This window comes from Bubalus kerabau, chromosome 18, assembly GCF_029407905.1.
Source record: "Bubalus kerabau isolate K-KA32 ecotype Philippines breed swamp buffalo chromosome 18, PCC_UOA_SB_1v2, whole genome shotgun sequence".
In the NCBI taxonomy this organism is placed as follows: Eukaryota; Metazoa; Chordata; class Mammalia; order Artiodactyla; family Bovidae; genus Bubalus; species Bubalus kerabau.
The window spans coordinates 71504889-71526177 of NC_073641.1; positions in this window are offsets into that span (position 1 = coordinate 71504889).

Below are 21289 nucleotides of genomic sequence, written 5' to 3' on the forward strand. Positions count from 1 at the left end.
CTTAAAATAGTATATTTTCTCTTTCCATCCAGAGGTCTTTAAATAATCAGAAAGAGTTATCATAGTACTTTTCTAACTTTCTTCTCTCAGCTGAGCAGAGACTATGGTGTTCTCAGAGAAGACGCAAAGGAGTGATTACAAACTAAGAAAGCAAAGGTCTTTGAGAAATCTTTGAAATCACTCAGCCCAGGAAAACTTGGGGAGAAGGAGAAACTGGTGGTTGGGATCGGGCTTCCTCCTGGGAGGAACCCATTCCTCGGGTATGCTTCAGACACCAATGACATGGAGCTTGGTGGGGCGGGTAGAGGGGCCTCTTCCTCTAGGCCGGTATGAACAAGGCCCTCTAAAAGGAGGGTCTGGCTGACCACATGAAGCGAGTTCTTCTTAATACAGGAGGAAACAATCTGGGAACATCAGTCATTAAAGGTTTTATTTCCCTGGAAAAATAACATGTAGATGGTTGATATGACCTCTTTCCTCATCTGGGTGATAAGGTGATCCTCAGGGCGCTCATTCACTTGGATAGAAAGCAGTGTGAAAAAGTGTTAGTTGCTCAGTTGTGTTTGACTCTTTGAGACCCCGTGGAATGTTGCCCGCCAGGCTCCTCTGTCCATGGAACTCTCCAGGCAAGAATACTGGAGTGGGTTACCATTCCCTTCTCTAGGGAATCTTCCCAACCCAGGGATCAAACCCATGTTTCCTGCATTGCAGGTAGATTATTTACTGTTTGAGCTACCAGGGAAGCCCAGTGAGGAGCATAAACATATTTAAAAACAGGTCACTAGTATTAAGAAGAAAAAGAAACAAAGCCTTTCAGCAGACCTTATCTAAAATCAGAATTAACATATTATTAAACAAAACAAATAGTTTCTGGCTGCTAAATAATGGTTTTACTTTTCAGATGAGTGCTTTTTAATTTTTTAATTGCACTTATTATTTTTAATCTTCTTTATTTGTTTCAACTGGAGGCACGCCCCATCCATGCTTCCCTGGTAGCTCAGCTGGTAAAGAATCCTCCTGCAATGTAGGAGACCTTGGTTCGATCCCTGGGTCAGGAAGATCCCCTGGAGAAGGGAACAGCTACCCACTCCAGTATTGTGGCCTGGAGAATTCCATGGACAGAGGAGCCTGGCAGTCTACAGTCCAGGGGGTCACAAAGAGTCTGACGTGACTGAGCGACTTTCACTTTCACTCCCCCTGTTATGAGAACCTGGATGCCCCATTTTAGTCAACAGGACCTCCTCACCACCTAGCGACCAAAGGGATGTAAGCTCCGGTGCCCAGGCAGCATCCGTTTGGCTGTCAGTGGTCAGTGTGCAGGACGGTCCAGCAGTCTGTGAGATACTACCCCAGAAATAGGGGTGCTGGCAGGAGGGAGCTAAGGTGGATGGGGTGGTTGTGAGCTGCTATTACAGAAGAGCCAAGTTGGAGTGAAGCAGCAGATGAACAAGTGTTTGCGGTACCTCCATCCGGCTGACCTGTCGGTCACCAGTGGGGTCTCTGACAAGCTTTTTGCCTCTAAACTTCTACTTTATCATGGATGGAAGGGCATAACTTCACTCCGCCCCATGGCATATACAACGCTTGGCATACAGGAGGCCAAAACAAGTGATCATCAGGAATGCGGGTTTTAGCAGCTATGAACTCCCTCCAAAGACAGACACACAGCCAGCATGCCTCTCTGTTGCCCCACTATTACTGGAAAACTGTGGCGCTGATTCTATAGAAACCTGGAAGAATTGAGAATGTCACAGATAACTTGGAATTGCTGGAGTGACGTGAATTAACTCGTTTAACTCAACGAACTATTTTCTATCTATAAACAGAAGATTTTTGCTTCTTACAACAGTGCAACTGATCAAGTGACTTATTTGAGTTAGTATCATTAACAATTAGACTTTTTTTACAGAAGGAGAAAAACCTAAAGAGTTACAGAAATCCAACAATCTTTCAAATCAATCTGATTCTCCTAACGATTAGATTTTCCTGCATTTTCCTCTTCTAATTGGTCTTTAACATCAGCCATGAATTCTTCAGTGTAGCAAAAATGATTTTATGAGTTCCACCTTTATACACTATGGCAATCAATGTGGAAGAGAAAAGCCAACCAGGCAAGAAAAGCAATAACAGTCTAAGGAAGGCAGACACAGTCAACATTAAAATTTTTTTCTGTATTTTTAAATTATATATTCTACATTTTAAAATCAAATTAAATGTATTCAAGGGAGGGCAGGATTCCTGAGTGTCCAGAAGCTCTTAGGTGGGGGCTGGGTTGGGTAGTGAGGTTTGAAGGAACAGTGAGGCATTTGAGTGGCCTTCATTGTTAGGGTGACTGTTATCAAGAAGATAAGACAGGATGGCAGAGTAGAAAGACAGAACAACTCTTGATGGAAAAGATCAGACTCTCCCAGAAAGAATCTTCTACAACTGAAGACGTAGAGAAGGAACCATAAGGGGTGGGGTCATGATATGGAGAAAGGCTTCCCAGGTGGCACGTGTGGTACAGAACCCACCTACCAATGCAGGAGGTGTGAGACTCGAGTTCGATCCCTGGGTGGGGAAGATTCCCCTGGAGAAAGAAATGGCAACTCACTCCAGTATTCTTGCCTGGAAAAATCCCATGGATAGAGGAACCTGGTGGGCTATAGTCCATGGAGGCACAGAGAGTCAGACACAACTGAGCGACTGAGCATACAGACATGGGAATAACTAAACTGCAGTTCTGCCCAAGAAGTGAGAGGTCTAATCCCCACATCAGGCTCCCCAGCCTGGGATTCCTGCACCAGGAGGACGAGCCCCCAGAACACTTGGCTTTAAAGGCCAGAGAGGCTTATGTTGGGGACGCCTAGAGGGCTGTGAGAAAGAGACTCCACTCCTAAAGGGCATGCACAAAGTCTCACCCACTCTGTGGCCCAGGGCAGAAGCAATGATTCGAGAGAAGCCTGGCCCAGACTCCCTGCTGATCTCATAGATTCTCGTGGAGGGAAGGAGGCAACTGCAGGTCCCTCTGGAGACACAGACACTGCAGGTCACCCTGGGGGCACGGACACTGCAGGTCATCCCGGGGGCACGGACGCTGCAGGTCATCCCGGGGGCACGGACACTGCAGGCCACCCCGGGGACACGGACGCTGCAGGCCACCCCGGGGACACGGACGCTGCAGGTCACCCCGGGGGCATGGACGCTGCAGGTCACCCCGGGGGACACGGATGCTGCAGGTCATCCTGGGGGCACAGACACTGCAGGTCACCCCGGGGACACGGACACTACAGGTCACCCCGGGGACACAGACACTGCAGGTCACCCTGGGGCATGGACACTGAAGGTCACCCTGGGGGCACAGACGCTGCAGGTCATCCCGGGGGCACGGACGCTGCAGGTCACCCCGGGGGCACAGACGCTGCAGGTCACCCCGGGGACACGGACGCTGCAGGCCACCCCGGGGACACGGACGCTGCAGGTCACCCCGGGGGCATGGACGCTGCAGGTCACACCAGGGGCATGGACGCTGCAGGTCACCCCAGGGACACGGACGCTGCAGGTCATCCTGGGGGCACAGACACTGCAGGTCACCCTGGGGACACGGACACTACAGGTCACCCCGGGGACACAGACACTGCAGGTCACCCTGGGGCATGGACACTGAAGGTCACCCTGGGGGCACAGACGCTGCAGGTCACCCCGGGGGCATGGACGCTGCAGGTCACCCTTGGGGCACGGACGCTGCAGCAGCCTTTGGGGAGCCCCTTCTGCCGCATAGATGCAGGTGCCAGCATGAACAATTCTGGAATCCTCCTTCTAGCTTATGAGCTTCAGGACTGGGGCCTGCCCATGTCCACCAGGTTGTAGGAACCAGTACTGGCCAAGCAACTAACTGGTCAGGGGCACAGCCTCAACCACCAGCAGACAGACAGCTTTAAGAGCCCCTGAGCCCACAGACACCCCTGGATGCAGCCTCACCCATGGAGTGCCCAGGCCCTGGCCCCACATACCAGCACGTAGGCACTGGGCCTGGGATCCCCGTGCTTGCAGCTGCCGAGACTCTGGGACCCAGTTCTGCTCACCAGTGGACAGGTACCAGCCCCAGAAGCCCTGGGCCCCCGCCTCAGCCTTCAGCGAGTGGACACCAGCTCCAGGACAATCACAAACCCACAGCCTGCTGTGCCAGGACCCATTCCACCCACCAGCAGGCCAGCACCAGCTCTGAGACCAGCTGGCCCTGGCCCTCACCACCAGTGGGCCAACATCAGCTTCAGGACAGCCTGGACCAAGCCAGCTGTGTCAGGAACTGGCCCCTCCCACAGCTCTGGGACCTAACACTCCTGCAGATGTTGTACCCCTGTTCCCTGCAGCCAGCCCCTGGACCCACCTATGCCTGTTAGTGGACCAGCACTGACCCAGGACCTGACCTCACCCACCGGTGGGCAGGCACCAGTCACGGGATTTTCTGAACCCTGACCTCACCCACTGGTGAGCCAATGGTAGCCCCAGATCCCCTGGTTTCTGCAGCCAGCCACCTTGTGACCCGGCCTCTCCTACAAGTGGTGAACAGCCTCCATACAAGGCAGGGCCCAGCGGCCAACCTGACCGGGGCTAACCAAGCCTACCTGACTACCCACAGTAGTCAGTCCACCATAGGAGAAGGACCCATGCAGCCCACATAGGGGCACTCCAAGAACTTAAAGCTCTAGTGATGAGACAGGAGTGGTTTCACGAAACATTTCCAATAAACAAATTAACCCTACATCTAAAGGAATTAGAAAAAGAAGAACAAACAAAACCCAAAGGTAAGAGAAGGACAGAAATCATAAAGATCAGAGCAGAAATAAGTGAAATAGATACTTTAAAACACTGAAAATGTCAGTGAAACTAAGAGCTGGTTTTTTAACAAGATAAAGTTGGTAAACTTTTGGCCTTATCAATAAAACATAGAGTTGGCCCAAATCAACAAAATCAGAAATGAAAATGGAAAAGTTACAACCAACACCACAGAAATACAAAATATCCTAAATTATTACAAAGAAACTGTAATATATGTCAATAAAATGGACAACCTAGAAGAAATGGATGAATTCCTAGAAATGTACATCTCCCAAGAATGAACCAGAAAGAAATAGAAATTATAAATGGACACCATTACCAGTAATGGAATTGAGTTAGTAATTTAAAAATTCCCAACAAACAAAAGCCCAGGACTAAATGGCTTCGCAGGTGAATTCTAGCAACAGTTTGGAGAAAAATTAACACTTATTCTTCTCAAGGTATTTCAAAAAGTTGCAGGGGGAGGAACACATTCATTCTACGAGGCCAAGATCACCCTGATACTAAATCCTGAAAAAGTTATCACAGAAAAAGAAAATCACAGGTCAATATCATTAATGAACACAGATGCAGAAATCCTCAACAAAACATTAGCAGATTAAATCCAATGATGCATTAAAGAGATTAGACACCATCATTGTATGGGGATCTTTCCAAGGATGCAAGGAGAGTTCAATACACACAAATCAGTCACTGTAATAAACCATATTAACAAACTAAAGATAAAACCATATGCTTATCTCAATAGATGCAGAAAAAGCTTTCGGCAAAATTCAGCATCCATTTATGATGAACATTTTCAACAAATTGGGCATAGAGGGCATATGTGTGTGTGCTTAGTCACTCAGTTGTGTCTGACTCTTTGCAGCTTCATGGGACTTAGCCAGCCAGGCTCCTCTGTCCATGGGATTCTCTAGACCAGAATACTGGAGTGGGTTGCCATGACCTCCTCCAGGGGATCTTCCCAACACAGGGATTGAACCCAGGTCTCTTGCATTGCAAGCAGATTCTTTGCCAGCTGAGCTACCAGGGAAGCCCATAGAGGGAATATACCTCAACAGAATAAAGATCATATATGATACACCCATAGCTAGCATCATATTCAACAGTGAGAAGTTGAAAGCATTTACTCTAAGAACAGGAACAAGACAAGGATGTTCATTCTTGCCACTTTTATTCAACATATTATTGGAAATCCTAGCCACAGCAGTCAGAGAGAAAAAAAAAGAAATCCAAATTGGAAAGGAAATGTAAAACTGTTTCTGCTTGCAGAAGACATGATTCTATACATAGAAAATCCTAAAGATGCTGCCAAAAAACTACTAGAGTTCACCAGTAAATTCAGTAAAAAAAATTCAAAATTAGTATACACAAATCTGTTGCATTTCTTTATACTAACAGCAAAGTATCAGAAGACATAAGAAAGAGACATTAGGGAAATAACCCTATTTACAGGTACATCAAAAAATACTAGAAATAACCCTACCTAAGGAGGTATAACACCTGTACTCAGAGATCTGTAAGACACTGATGAGAGAAATTGAAGGCAACATAAATAGATGGAAAGATGTACCATGTTCATGGATTGGAAGAATTACTACTGCTGAAATGACCTTGCTACTCAAGGCAGTCTACAGCTGCAGTGAATCTCTATCAAAATACCAATGGCAGTTTCCTCCGAACTAGAACAAAGAATTTTAAATTTTTGTATGGAAATACAAAAGGCCCTGAATAGACAAAATAATCTTAAGAAAGAACAGAGCTGGAGGAATCACACTTCCTGACTTCAGACTATACTACAAAAGCTACAGTAATCAAAGTACTGGCACAGAAACAGACATAAAAGTCAACGGTACCGGATGGAGAATCCAGAAATAAAGCCACACACTTAAAGTCAACTAATCTACAACAAATGAGGTAAGAATATACGATGGAGAAAAGACAGGTCTCTTCACAAATGGTGCTGGAAAAACTGGAGAGCTACACGTAAAAAATGAATTTATAACACTTTCTCATATCATATACAAAAGTAAACTCAAAATGGACTAAAAAAACTAAATGTAAGGCTGGAAACCATGAAACTCTTAGATGAAAAGATCATCACAACACCCTTACATAATTTGTAGCAATAGCAGTAGGTTTTTCTTTTTTTTTTTTGCCTCCTAAGGCAAAGGAAACAAAAGCAAAAATGAACAAATAAATACTTTAAAGCTTTTGCATAGCAAAATAAATCACCTACTAAGCAAAAAGACCACATGCTGCATGCAACAAGATATTTGCAAATGATAAGGGATTAATATCCAAAATTTATAGGCTTTCCAGGTGGGACTAGTTGTAAAGAACCCACTTGTCAGTGCAGGAGATATAAGAGATTCGGGTTTGATCCCTGGATCAGGAAGATCCCCTGGAGGAGGGTAAGGCAACCCACTCCAGTATTCTTGTTTGAAGAATCCCGTAGTGAGAGGAGCCTGGTGGGCTGCAGTCTATTAGGGTCTCAAAGAGTTGGACAGGACCAAAGCAACTTAGCATGCAAGCATCCAAAATTTATAAACAGCTCATATAACTCAATATACAAAAATAACCCAAATAACCTGCTGCTGGTGGGAATGTAAATTGGTACAGCCATGATGGAAAGCAACATTTAGTTTCCTTTGAAAGCTACCACACACACAGACACACACACAGACACACACACAGACACACAGACACACACACACAATGCACTACTACCTAGCCATAAGAAAGAATGAAATGTTACCATCTGCAAAAACAGATCGACCTTGAGGGTATTATGCTAAGTGAGATAAGTTAGAAAGAGAAAGACAAATATTGTGGGGTTTCATTGATAAGTAGACTCTAGAAGAGCCAAGCTCATGGAAACAGAGAGTAGAGTGGGGGCTACCAGGGGCTGGGAGCTGGGGGAAGTGGGAAGAAGATGTTTAAGGCTACAAGCTTGCAACTGGTTCTGGAGTGCTAGCGCATAGCACAGTGATCCCAGTCAGCCACGCCGCATTAGGAGCCCCAGAGCTGCCAAGAGACTGCGTCTGAACTGTTCTCACCACAGAAGAGAAATGGGAATCATGTGACATGGCAGAAGCATTACCTAATGCCACAGTGGTAATGATATTGCAACATATAAATGTATGAAACCAACACACTGTACACCTGAAACCTGCACGCTGCTACGTGTCGATTATATCTCAATAAAAATACACAATATAAAGTGCTTTAAGACGCAGCTCATGAAGGAGACAACATGTGTGGGAAGCACACATATTTAGTCTTAAAGCCTTAGGAAAACACTGGCTCTTAAGACACAGGCTTCCCAAGTCTGGGCTTGGAGGATGCTCCCAGCACCTGGCTGCACTTTCCCCTGCTCAGTTAACGCCCCTAACACCATCCATGTTGCAGTTCTTGGGAGAGAGGAACGTTACTTATTAACTGGAAGGAGAGAGCTTTCTTAAAAGCATTTAAAATACTACTGGTAGTTAAAGGCAGGTAAACGGTGATAATTGGGCTTCCCTGGTGGCTCAGTGGTAAAGAACCTGCCTGCCAGGGAAGGAGATGGGAGTTCAATTCCTGGGTGGGGAAGATCCCTTGGAGGAGGAAATGGCTACCCACTCAAGTATTCTTGCTGGGAAAATCCCATGGACAGGGGAGCCTGCCCATGGGGTCGCCAAAGAGTTGGACATGATTTAGTGACTGCTGCTGCTAAGTCGCGTCAGTCGTGTCCGACTCTGTGAGACCCCATAGACGGCAGCCCACCAGGCTCCCCCGTCCCTGGGATTCTCCAGGCAAGAATACTGGAGTGGGTTGCCATTTCCTTCTCCAATGCATGAAAGTGAAAAGTGGAAGTGAAGTCGCGCAGTCGTGTACGACTATTAGCGACCTCCATGGACTGCCTCACGCCAAGTTTCCCTGTCCATCACCAACTCCCAGAGCTTTCTCAAACTCATGTCCATCGAGTCAGTGATGCCATCTAACCATCTCATCCTTTGTCATCCCCTTCTCCTCGCCTTCAATCTTTCCCAGCATCAGGGTCTTTTCCAATGAGTCAGTTCTTTGCATCAGGTGGTCAAAGTATTGGAGTTTCAACTTCAGCATCAGTCCTTCCAGTGAATATTCAGGACTGATTTCCTTTAGGATGGACTGGTTGGCTCTTCTTGTTGTCCAAGGAACTCTCAAGAGTCTTCTCCAACACCACAGTTCAAAAGCATCAATTCTTCAGCACTCAGCTTTCTTTATGGTCCAATTCTTACATCTATACATGACTACTGGAAAAACCATAGCTTTGACTAGACGGACCTTTGTTGGTAATGTAATGTCTCTGCTTTTTAAATATGCTGTCTAGGTTGGTGATAGCTTTTCTTCCAAGGAGCAAGCGTCTTTTAATTTCATGGCTGATAATTAGATCATTGCAATTGCATACTGTCCATTCAAAGACTTCCCATTGTCAGCTTGCAGCACTGATGTGATGGTATCTAGACGCTGGGCTTCCGTGCTGGCAGATGCTCATGTCAATGCAAATATATATTTGTGTAGCTCTAAAGGCAGCTGAGCATCTGTATTTATGAACATTCTCAGGAAGGAAGGGAAAAAAAGAAAAACCAAAAAAGAAAAGGCCATGGAGACAACAAAATGTCAAGTGAGGAATTTGGTGCAAAAGCGATCATGCCTGCCTGATGGGGAAACCGGCAGACTGAGCGCAGGATGGCCTAGACAGACCAGTCTCCCTTGAACCGCGCACCATGAATAAAAGTGGGCGGTGCACATGTGGATTTCTCATACGCCTGTGTAATTCTGCGGTGGCTGCATTTATAACAGGCTTGTCGATGCCTCTAAAATCTTGAAACAGGGAAGCGATGCAACGTGTACATATGCAAGGAACAGATGGAAAATTGCAAGCACTGCGGTCTGCATGTGACCCACCACGCCCACGTGCATGGCCGGGTTTCCACGTCTGTCTCTTTCCTTCAAGAGGCCATGTGATTTCTGTCCACCTGGAAGCCGTGAGAGGCCCTGACTGGTCATGTTGCATGGTTCACACACGTCTGGCACATTCAAAGGAGACACCCTGAACCTGCTTTACATGCAATAAAACATGTCAAAATTAGAGTGGTATGTCTATCATTTGGAGAAGGAAATGGCAATCCAACCCATATTCTTGCCCGGAGAATCCCATGGACAGAGAAGCCTGGCAGGCCACAGTTCACGGGGTTGCAAGAGTCAGACACGACTTAACGACTAAACACCACCACCAACAATGTCATCTCTGCATTGATTTTTTTCTGGGCATGTTTGGAAGGATGTTGCCTGTGAAGTTGTTTGTACCAGGAGGCAAAGAAAATCTCCCCAAATCACTCCATGTGGTTGAAGACTTATGAAATACGCAACCCGGATAAATATCTCCTGTTTAAAAAAAAAAAAAGAAATCAAGCAACTTATAAACTGCCACCACGACACACAGAGGCAGTTTAACTCGATTTAGCGACGAAGCCAACGCTCAGCGCAGCCCTCACGCGGGGCCTCATTGAAACCCCGCGGCTCCGCAGTGGCTGCGGTGGGGAGGAAGGTTAACCTGCACATCAGCTTCTGAAAGAGCTGAAAGCAGAGCGAGTCCAATTAAACCTTCAGCCCTGCTCTGCCGCATAAACACTTGCTCCTCTATTCCCCCCGGGTTGCTCCGCAAGGCGGCTGGAGAGAGGACCAGCGGGAACCTTTCATGCCCAGCCGTGCTGGCCGGGGGTCTGGCCGAGCCCTTCTGGGTGAGAGCCGCCTGCATCCCTCTCTATTAATCAGCATCTTGCTCCCAGCACCTGGGACTGACTCCAAGTCCCCCGGTTGCTATATTGACAATATTCCCTGTTGATTTCCTCATTTTCTCAGTCAAGGCTAGACTGACCTCTTTAAAATTCTTTATAAACGTCAGTAATTGCTGCATCCAACTTCAATTCATTACTTTCCCAGGCCTCATGTATTTTGATGATATGAAAGTTGACCACATTTACATGCAAATTGAAGTTTTATATTAATAAGGGCCAGTGAAAGGAGATCGCATGGTAATGCTCCATTATGACTTTTAAATACATTTGCCCATGTCTCGGCTGGCATTAGCATGGTCAGACCATGAGGAAATCATGTTGGTCTGATTGCAATTTTGTTTTCCAATTGAAAGTACAATTTCATCAGGTTTCCCTGTCATTTCTAATAATGACTTAAGTTTGCTTGCTAAATTGGAGAATTTCTCTGGCCTGCGGATGGGCTGGCACAGGTGAGGCGGCAGCTAGCTGCCCGGGATGGAATGCCTCATTACGGGTGCGGACGGCTGCAGTCCCAGGGGTCTCCTTTCACGACAGGAGCAAAATCACCCAGGGCTGATCCGGCCCAGACTGCTTCTCTCAAGCACATAAAGTTTAACCGGAAAACTTTGCGAGCCCAACAGCAGTTTGTGTGTGTGTCGGCTCTCAGTGTCGTGACCAGTGAGCACTCCGTCTTCCCCAGGGCGAGTCCAGTGGTTCCCATCACAGTCGGTGTGTTTGTCTTCGACGGCTCAGCAGGGAGCTGATTCTCTTTTCTTCCCTCAGACTGCCTTATCTGTATGAATCAAGAACAGCATTATGCATCAACGTCATGAATAAGGCTCAGAGACCCAGGGCTCCTCCGAAAATAAATCTTCAATAGGGATGTGTTTCTGACTTACCCCCCATTACGTGGACTACGGCTTGCGTGAGTACAACAAACCCAGATGAGTGAGAATGCTGAAAGGAAGTCACTGATAAAATCCTCGCAGCGGGGCAGCGGGAGAAGCAAATGACAAGGCTGTCTACCAGAAAGAACTGAAACATAGTAATTTTCCTGTGAATTTGAAACTATTGTTGAGCTTCTCCATGGCTCAATTTACACAGTTGTAGACTGCGAGAGTATAAATATGACTCATCTCTAAACCTCCTCTCAGTTCCACTGGTTTATGAGTCTGGGATGAGTGACGACTTGGGTGCTGGATGATATGTGGGGTAAAAATTCACATTTGTCCACCGTGATGCCACTTGCCTTTGTTTCTGCGCTCTCTCTCATTAAACAGGCTTAGCATGGGTTACCTGATTTTGTGCTTTCCAGGTGGTGCAAGTGGCAAAGAACCCACCTGCCAAGGTAGGAGACTCAGGAGACTCGGGGTTTGATCCCTGGGTCGGGAAGATCCCCTGGAGGAGAAAATGGCAACTCACTCCAGTACTCTTGCCTGGAGAGTCCCAGGGACAGAGGAGCCTGGTGGGCCACGGTCCAGAGGGTTGCACAGAGTTGGACATGACTTAGCACGCTTGCATGTCACCTGATTTACATACTACAATAGCCTTTTAGTCAACAAATCCTTAGTGCATTCAACTTCGATCTGATTTGTTTTATCTTTGAGTAGATAAGACTCTGATGGCAGACTGGAGGTGAGAAAAGTCATGTGTGTACAATAGGGTTCCATTGTCTCTGACTAGTACTGGATTTACCCAGAGAATTGGCAAAATTAGCACATTCTATGCTCAATTCCTCTTTTGGAGTCTCAAGATAAGCATTATGTGTTTTATAAATAAGCCTAGGTTTCTTGGAGAGCCAAGGACAGGCATGTCCGATGACTTTGTGAAAACAAAGGATGGCTTGTCAGTTGAACAGTTTCTGGCTTCAAAGCCAAGTAAAACCCAAAATGTACAGTGTGGTTTGTTGGTTTTACTCTTAGTCGTTACAGAAAGTTCTAAAGAAAATATGAGATAGGCAGTACCATGGCACTGATATTGATCTGGGGAAAGGTGGAGGTTTGTCCTTGCTGCTGGAGGGAAAGGGAAGCTCAGACACTGGTTTGTTTTGTCAAGTGATGTGTGACTGATGATAAGAGTTTGAGGATTAGTACAAAAGTGGTGGGGACTCCAGACCTTATGGTGTGTGACTGTTTTAACCTTTGCTTTGAGCCATCAATTCCTTTGAAAATTTAGTGATACCTATGGATTCTCTCCCAGGGGGGACAAAATAACTGCAAACTCACAGACCCAATGTTTTGCACAAAAGTCCCAAATTGGGGTAGCCATCAGAACTAAAGAGCCTCTTGATGAAAGTGAAAGAGGAGAGTGAAAAAGCTGGCTTAAAACTCAACATTCAAAAAAGTAAGATCATGGCTTCCAGTCCCATCACTTCAAGGCAAATAGAAGGGGAAAAAGTGGAAGCAATGACAGGTTTTCTTTTTTTGGGCTCCAAAATCACTGCAAATGGTGATTGCAGCCATGAAATTAAAAGACGTTTGCTCCTTGGAAGCAGAGCTACGACAAACCTAACCAGCGTATTAATAAGCAAAGACATCACTACTCCGACAAAGGTCCGTCTAGTCAAAGCTATGGTTTTTCCAGTGGTCATGTACGGATGTGAGAGTTAGACCATAAAGAAGGCTAATTGTCAAAGAACTGATGCTTTGGAACTGTGGTGTTGGAGAAGACTCTTGAGAGTCCCTTGGACAGCAAGGAGATCCAACCAGTCCATCTTAAAGGAAATCAGTCCTGAATATTCATTGGAAGGACTGATGCTGAAGCTGAAGCTCCAGTACTTTGGCCACCTGATGTGAAGGGACAACCCATTTGAGAAGACCTTGATGCTGGGAAAGATTGAGAACAGGAGGAGAACGGGATGACAGAGGATGAGATGGCTGGATGACATCACCGACTCAATGGGCATGACTTTGAGCAAAACTCTGGGAGATGGTGAAGGACAGGGAAGCCTGGCGTGCTGCAGTCCATGGGTCACAAAGAGTCAGACATGAGTGAGTGACTGAACTACAACAACTGTGTGGCACACAGAACTATATTTAATGTCTAACTTATGGTGGAAAAGGATCTGAAAAAGAAAAAAAATTATATCAGAATCACTGTGCTGCATATCTGAAACACTGGAACTCTGTGTTGGTGGTGGTGGTGGTATTCAGTCACCAGATTCACGTCCACTGAGTTGGTGATGCCATCTAACCACCTCTATCTCATCTATGTGATTTAGTCTCTAAGTCATATCTGACTCTTTGCGACCCCATGGACTTTAGCCCGCCAGGCTCCTCTGTCCATGGGATTTCCCAGACAAGAATACTGGAGTGGGTTGCCATTTCCTTCTCCAGGGGATCTTCCCCACCCAGAGATTGAACTTGGGTCTCCTGTATTGCAGGCAGATTCAACAGCTGAGCTACCAGGGAAGCCCCTATCTCATCTATACTTCAATTACAAAGAGGAAAGAAAAGATGACCTGCAGCCACAGACACAGTGGGGGTCTGTTAACAGCCCCAGTTTGCCTGGGACCGCCCAGCTTTCTCAATGATGTGCCACATCCCCGAACCCCCGTCATTCTGGGGAAACTGAGACAGTGGGTCACCCTAAAGATGCAACACCTGAGTGACCGCAGCTGTGTGCTGTCTCTGCCCAGCAAGCAGTATCCTGGTCTACCATTTAGAAAGATTCAGAAATAGGATCTTCCGCCTATTCCAAGTGATTTGCTAGCTGATGATCTATTTTCTCAGGAATGGAAAGGGTACTCCCCTGGAAGAATGGGATTTCATCCTCCCCAAGTCCAGATAAGCCAGTGAACTGCTCTTTGTATTAAGTCCGAGAATGGCAGTCACCCTGGGACTGGGTCAGCTTATTGTACGTATTTAGGAGGAAATGGCAACCCACTGCAGTATTCTCCCTGGAGAATCCGATAGACAGAGGAGCCTGGCAGGCTACAGTCCATGGGATCGCACGAGTCGGACATGACTGAGAGACTAAACCACCACGACCAGGTTTGGGCTGGGGATGAAAACGGAGGCCTGGCTGCTGGGGGAGAGACTTTTGGGTGCTGTTGGGTTTATGCCAGTTTCATCCTCTGCTTTCAGTCATGGTCAGGTGCTCAGAAGATGACTTTCCTACTTCTGAGAAGCAGACAACTACCTCTGGTGGAGCCCAATCACCACCTCAATCTCTTTCTCTCTACCTTTTTCTTCCTAAAGCAGCATAACCCTTTACTTAAAAGTAAAATGTCTTAATCTGATGTCCAATATATAAAATCAAAAGCGGGGGGAGGGGGGTGAGGTGAGCCAGAGTTCCCACCCCTGGCCCTCACCACACAGTGCCTGGTGGACTTGGAAAGGGAGGTGCTTAGACCCCCTTGTGAAGACCCCAGTCCAATCTAAGTCCCAACAGAAGCAGTCTGGGGAACAGGCAGGATGGACGGTGATGGAATCAGCGTCTTTGCTGGCCTCAAACTCATGCGTGCTTCCTTCATCACATGGCAGAATCAAAGGGCTCTCCAAGCAGAACACCCCACAGTGCAGACAGACTTTGACAGTGTTTTTTGTGTCTTTTCCCTTACTATTAACTGCCACCAACCCACACCGAAAAGTCTAAAACCTATTTAAAGTGAAAGTGAAAGTTGCTCAGTCCTGTCCAACTCTTTGCAACCCCATGAACTGCAGCCTGCCAGGCTTCTCTTCCATGGGATTCTCCAGGCAAGAAGACTGGAGTGGGTAGCCATTCCCTTCTGCAGGAGATCTTCCCAATCCAGATATTGAACCCAGGTCTCCTGCATTGTGTACAGATTCTTTACTGTCTGAGTGCTCAGGGGAAGCATGATGGCAGATAGCAAATGTCTAAGAGAACAAGGTCAGCTTATTCCTCTGATAAACTTATTTCCTTTTATTCTTGGTATAATTTAGGAGACAAAAAGACACTAAACAACCATCCTTCTGACAAGATACATCATTTAGTAATAAAACTAATAACCCATGTGCATCATGTTTAAACTCTTAAGTGCTTTTTTGTCCATGATCTCAACTTACTTTTTCAGCACCCCAGTGAAATGTGCCAAGTTTCAGTAATTAGCCTCATTTTCTCTCTCTCTCTTTTTTAGCATGAAGGAATTAAAGACAGAAACAGGTACAGACAAGACTGAAAGTCTGGATTTTGGGTTTATTGTTCTTTTTACTTCAAAACAAAGTGAACAACTGCAGGAGAGGTGTTTCATCTTGGGATCTACTCTCAGGATGCTTGTGTACCTCCTTACTTGATCTATCACCCTATGAGAGAAAATCAAGCTTTGATTTGGGCATTTCCATTTACTCCAACTTTTCAATGGCCTTGACCATGGCACCTGAAGAATCTGTTCAACTCTCTGTACCTTTACCTGTGAAAGAAGGAACTGATTGGAGTGGTTTACTTGAGTCAGGTAATTTAGTGTCTTAGTTCAGTTCAGTCCCTCAGTCATGTCCAGCTGTTTGCGACCCCATGGACTGGAGTACAACAGGCTTCACTGTCCATCACCAAATCCCAGAGCTTGCTCAAACTCATGTACATCACATCGGTGATGCCATCCAAACATCTCATCCTCTGTCATCCCCTTCTCCTCCTGCCTTCACTCTTTTCCAGAATCAGGGTCTTTTCCAAGGAATCAGTTCTTCGAATCAGGTGGCCAAAGTTTTGGAGCTTCATCTTCAGCATCAGTCTTTCCAATGAATATTCAGGAATGATTTCCTTTAGGATGGACTGGTTGGATCATCTTGCAGTTCAAGGGACTCTCAAGAGTCTTCTCCAACACCACAGTTCAAAAGCATCAATTCTTTTGTGCTCAACTTTCTTTTATCGTTCAACTCACATCTATATATGACTACTGGAAAAGCCACAGCTTTGACTAGAGAGACCTTTGTTGGCAAAATAATGTCTCTGCTTTTTAAATATGCTGTCTAGGTTGGTCATAGCTTTTCTTCCAAGGACAAGCACCTTCTAATTTTGTGGCTGCAGTCACCATCTGCAGTGATTTTGGAGCCCAAGAAAATAAAGTCTGTCACTGTTTCCATTATTTCCCCATCTATAGGCCATGAAGTGATGGGACCAGATCTTAGTTTTTTGAATGTTGAGTTTTAATCCAACTTTTTCACTCTCCTCTTTCACTTTCATCAAGAGGCTGTTGAGTTCCTCTTCACTTTCTGCCAAAAGGGTGGTGTCATCTGCATATCTGCAGTTATTGATATTTCTCCTGGCAATCTTGATTCCAGCTTGTGCTTCATCCAACCCAGCATTTCTCATGATGTACTCTGCATATCACTTAAATAAGCAGGGTGACAATATACAGCCTTGACATACTCCTTTCCCAATTTGGAATCAGTCTGTTGTTCCATGTCTGGTTCTAACTGTTGCTTCTTGACCTGCATACAGATTTGTCAGGAGGCAGGTCAGGTGGTCCAGTATTCCCATCTCTTTGAGAATTTTCCACAGTTTGTTGTGATCCACATAGTCAAATGCTTTACTGTAGTCAATGAAGCAGAAGTAGATGTTTTTCTGGAATTCTCTTACTTTTTCTATGATCCAATAATTGTTGGCAATTTGATCTCTGGTTCCTCTGCCCTTTCTAAATTCAGCTTGAACATCTGGAAGTTCTCGATTCATGTACTGTTGAAGCTTGGCTTGGAGAATTTTGAGCATTACTTTATTAGTGTGTTAGATGAGTGAAGCTGTGTGGTAGTTTGAACATTCTCTGTCATTGCCTTTCTTTGGGATTGAAATGAAAACTGACCTCTTCCAGTCCTGTGGCCACTACTGAGTTTTCCAAATTTGCTGGCATATGGAGTGCAGCACTTTAACAGCATCACCTTTTAGGACTTGAAATAGCTCAGCTGGAATTCCATCACCTCCACTAGCTTTGTTCATAGTGATGCTTCCAAAGGCCCAGCTGACTTTGCATTCCAGGATGTGTGGCTCTAGGTGAGTGATCACACCATTGTGGTTATCTGGATCATTAAATCATTCAATTCTGCAATAAAGTAAGACAAAGAATCCTACAAGTGGAAATAACTCACAGCATGGGAGAAAATATTTATGGTATCTGATGGGGTATTAATATTTAACTATAATCAATCCTAATGGAAATCAACCCTAAATACTCATTGGAAGAACTGATGCTGAAGTTGAAGCTCCAATACCTTGGCCACCTGATGTGAAGAGCCAATTCATTGGAAAAGATTCTGATGCTGGGGATGATTGAAGGCAGGAGTAGAAGGGGGTGACAGAGGATGGGATGGTTGGATGGCATCATTGATTCAATGGACATGAACTTGAGAGATGGTGAGACAGGGAGGCCCGGTGTGCTGCAGTCCATGGGTCATGAATATGGACATGACTTGGAGACTGAACAATAGCAACATAAAAAGAACTCCTACAATGCGATAACAGAAATGAATCAAGTTAAAAATGGGCAAAGGACTTGAATAGATGTTTCTCCAAAGATATACAAGAAACTCATAGAACATAAAAATATGCTCACAATCTTTTTTCTAACTACAGAAAAACCACTTCTTGGAAGATTCCACATAACTGTGAATTTTCTCCTCCTACAGAGCACACGTCTCAACTTACTTGTCCACTTTGTTCCTTAATCGTGAATCACATGGTAGTTCCAGACTTAGTTTTTAGAGGAATCACTGTATAGTTTTCCTCTTTACAATCTCACCTGCAGTGTGCAAGGGTTCCAATTTCTCCACATCCTCACCAAGGTTTTTATTTTTTATGTTTTTGGATAATAGCCATTGTGGTGGGTGTGATGCGGTATCTCACTGTGGTTCTGTTTTCATTTCTTTAGTGATTAGTGATGTTGAGCATGTTTTTATGTGCTAGGGCTGTTTGCATGTCTTTGGTGAAATGTTTCCTTAAGCCTTTTGCCTATTTTTAATTGGATTGATTGCTACCAAACTGTAGGAGCTCTTTATATACTCACATATCAGATATTGTACATACTTTCACCCATTCTGTGAGGTGACTTTTCACTCTGCTGACTGTATCTTTTGATGCACAAATGTTTTTAAATTTTGATGACTTAAGTTTTGAAGTCCAAATCATCTACCTTTTCTCCTTTGTTATGTGTCCTTCTGGGGTCATATCCAACAGATCATCGCTAAGTCCAAAGTCATGAAGTTTTGCCCCTGGCTTTTCTCCCAAAAACTTTATAGTTGTTCTTGCACTGAGATCCCTGACCCGCTGTGAGCTAATTTTTGCATATGGTGTAAGATAAAGGTCCAATTTGGGTTTTTTTTTTGCCTGTGGATAAAGGAATGGCAACCCACTCCAGTATTCCTGCCTGGAGAATCCCATGGTCAGAGGAGCCTGACGGGCTACAGTCCGTGGGGTTGCAAAGAGTCAGACACAACTGAGCTACTAACACATCCAGTTCCCCAACACCATTCTGTGAAAATACTTTCATTTCCTCACTCAATGGTTTGACACTCTTGTTGCAAATCATTTGACCTTGTACCTGAGGGCTTATTTCTGGGCTCTCTGTTCGTCTCTATGTCTGCTTTTAGGCCAGTACCACACTGTTTTGATTTCTGTAGCTCTGTAGTAAGTTTTGAAATCAGGGTGTGTGAGACTTCCAACTTAGTAACTCTTTTTCAAGATTGTTTTGGCAGTTCAGCACCCCTTGAAATTCCATAGGGAATTTAAGAATAAATTTTTCTCATTCTGTAAAACACTTTGGATTTTGATAGGAATTTTCTTGAATCTGTAGATTGGATAGAATTGACATCTTAATATTAAGTTTTCTAATCTATGGGAAAGGTGTTTTCCACTCATATCTTTAATTTCTTTCAGCAATGTTTTGTAGTTTTCAATGTACAAGTATTTTGTATGTTAGATTAATTCCTAAGTACTTTATTTTGGAGAGGTTACTGTAAATGGAATTTTTAGAAAAAATTTCCTTTTTGATTGTTCATTGTCAGTATATATAAATGCAACCGATCTTTGTGTGTTGATTTTATATTCTGCAACGTCACTGGATTCATCTACTGATTATGACAGGTTTTTATCATGGACTTTTTTGGGGTTTTTTAGTATAAGATCATGTCATCCACAGCAAGAATATTCTTGTGCTGAACACAGTTATATTTACTGAAAATAATCTTCAGCATGTTGTAAAAGAAATCAAAGGGTGCAAGCACCCTGTTGTGGGGGCCCTGCTCCTGATGGGAGATGATTCACCATCTCAGAGGTCCTCTCCATACTGAGCGCTAACAGGTCATTTTCAAACAATTCTATCATTTAATATACAGGTTCGATTCGTTCATAGCTTGGATTTATGTGTTTGTTTTTTCTAACTACAGCAGCAAAAAAGACCACTGCCGCCCCCCCACCCCGATAAATGTGTTTTAAACTACTTTAAATACCGAAGAGTCCTCCTTGGCTTTACTTCCCAGAGCCAGGGGCCATCAGGGCGTATGTCCAGCCCCACGAGCTCGCAGCCCCCTCTTCGCTGACCCAATTGGAATTATTTTTATTGACTCTGTCTGCGCTCTCCTCTCCCCCTTGGCAATGACGATGAACTTTGGGCAGCCGACAATGGCTTCTGTATCCACAGCTCCCCTTGGAGACGGCGCTGTTACATCAAAGGTCTGCACTGGGCTGCCCTTCCTATAATATTTCAATTTAAACACTGCCTCTCTGCAGTGGTGTCATATCTCATTTACACTGTGGCCTTTGTGGGAGACAGGGATCATTACAGAGCGAACACTGAGAAAAAAACACATTACAGGCCGGCCAGGTAGCGGAAGCGAAGGAGACGAGGCAGCACAGAGGAGCAGCAAGGGGAGGAGAGGGTCTCCCAGGGACACGGAGGGGGCGCCCGCCCCTCCAAGCTGTCAGGCTGGAGCCAAACGAGGCTGCCGCTGACATCTCTGGCCGCTCTGCGTTGCCCGGAGATGCTGTTTCTTTACTTTTCTCTGGTTGTTACAGTAAAGGCAATTCCCCTGTGCTTCCGGGAGTGAGATTATCCTCTTTTATATAGATTTTCCCCTTTCGCCTTTCTTATTTTTAGTCTTTTGTACCAGCACGGAATGGGCCTCGGTGTGTATTATGTGGACTCCGCTTTCCTGGGGCCCTGCCTCTAAATTGCATTCATTGGTTTGGACAGACCGTCGAGCAAGGAAATAGAAATAATCTTTTGTTTGTTTGTTTGATTTGCTCTCCAGCCCCTGCAATTCGCAGTCTAATAATTTCATTTTAAAAGAAACAACTGTCAGGAAGGCTCGTTCCATTTACTATTAAAACAGGAAGAAGAAATATTGAATCCCTGGCAGAAGAAGCCTGGTCTCTTTCTTTCCCTTTTCTTCCTCTCTCTCCTTTATTCCCTCTTCTTCCCCTCCCCACCATCATCCCCGTGAATAATTTATGCAGAAATGTCACCAGGACACACCAAGGCCCCTTAAGGAGAGGTCCAGAAACCTGTGCTGCAAGACCCAGGCCTGGCTTGCCTTCCAGTGGCAGCAGCCAGCGTCTGGTGAGAGGAGCGGATGCCCCGGTGTCTGGCTGGATGTGTGAATATAGAGGTTATTTATGCAAAACGGTCAGTGGTAAGGGTGGGAGAAGTCACGTGACCTTGCCCTTCCAGTTGCCACACTGCTGAATCTACCCGGGGAGGCCTCACATCACATCATATTTTT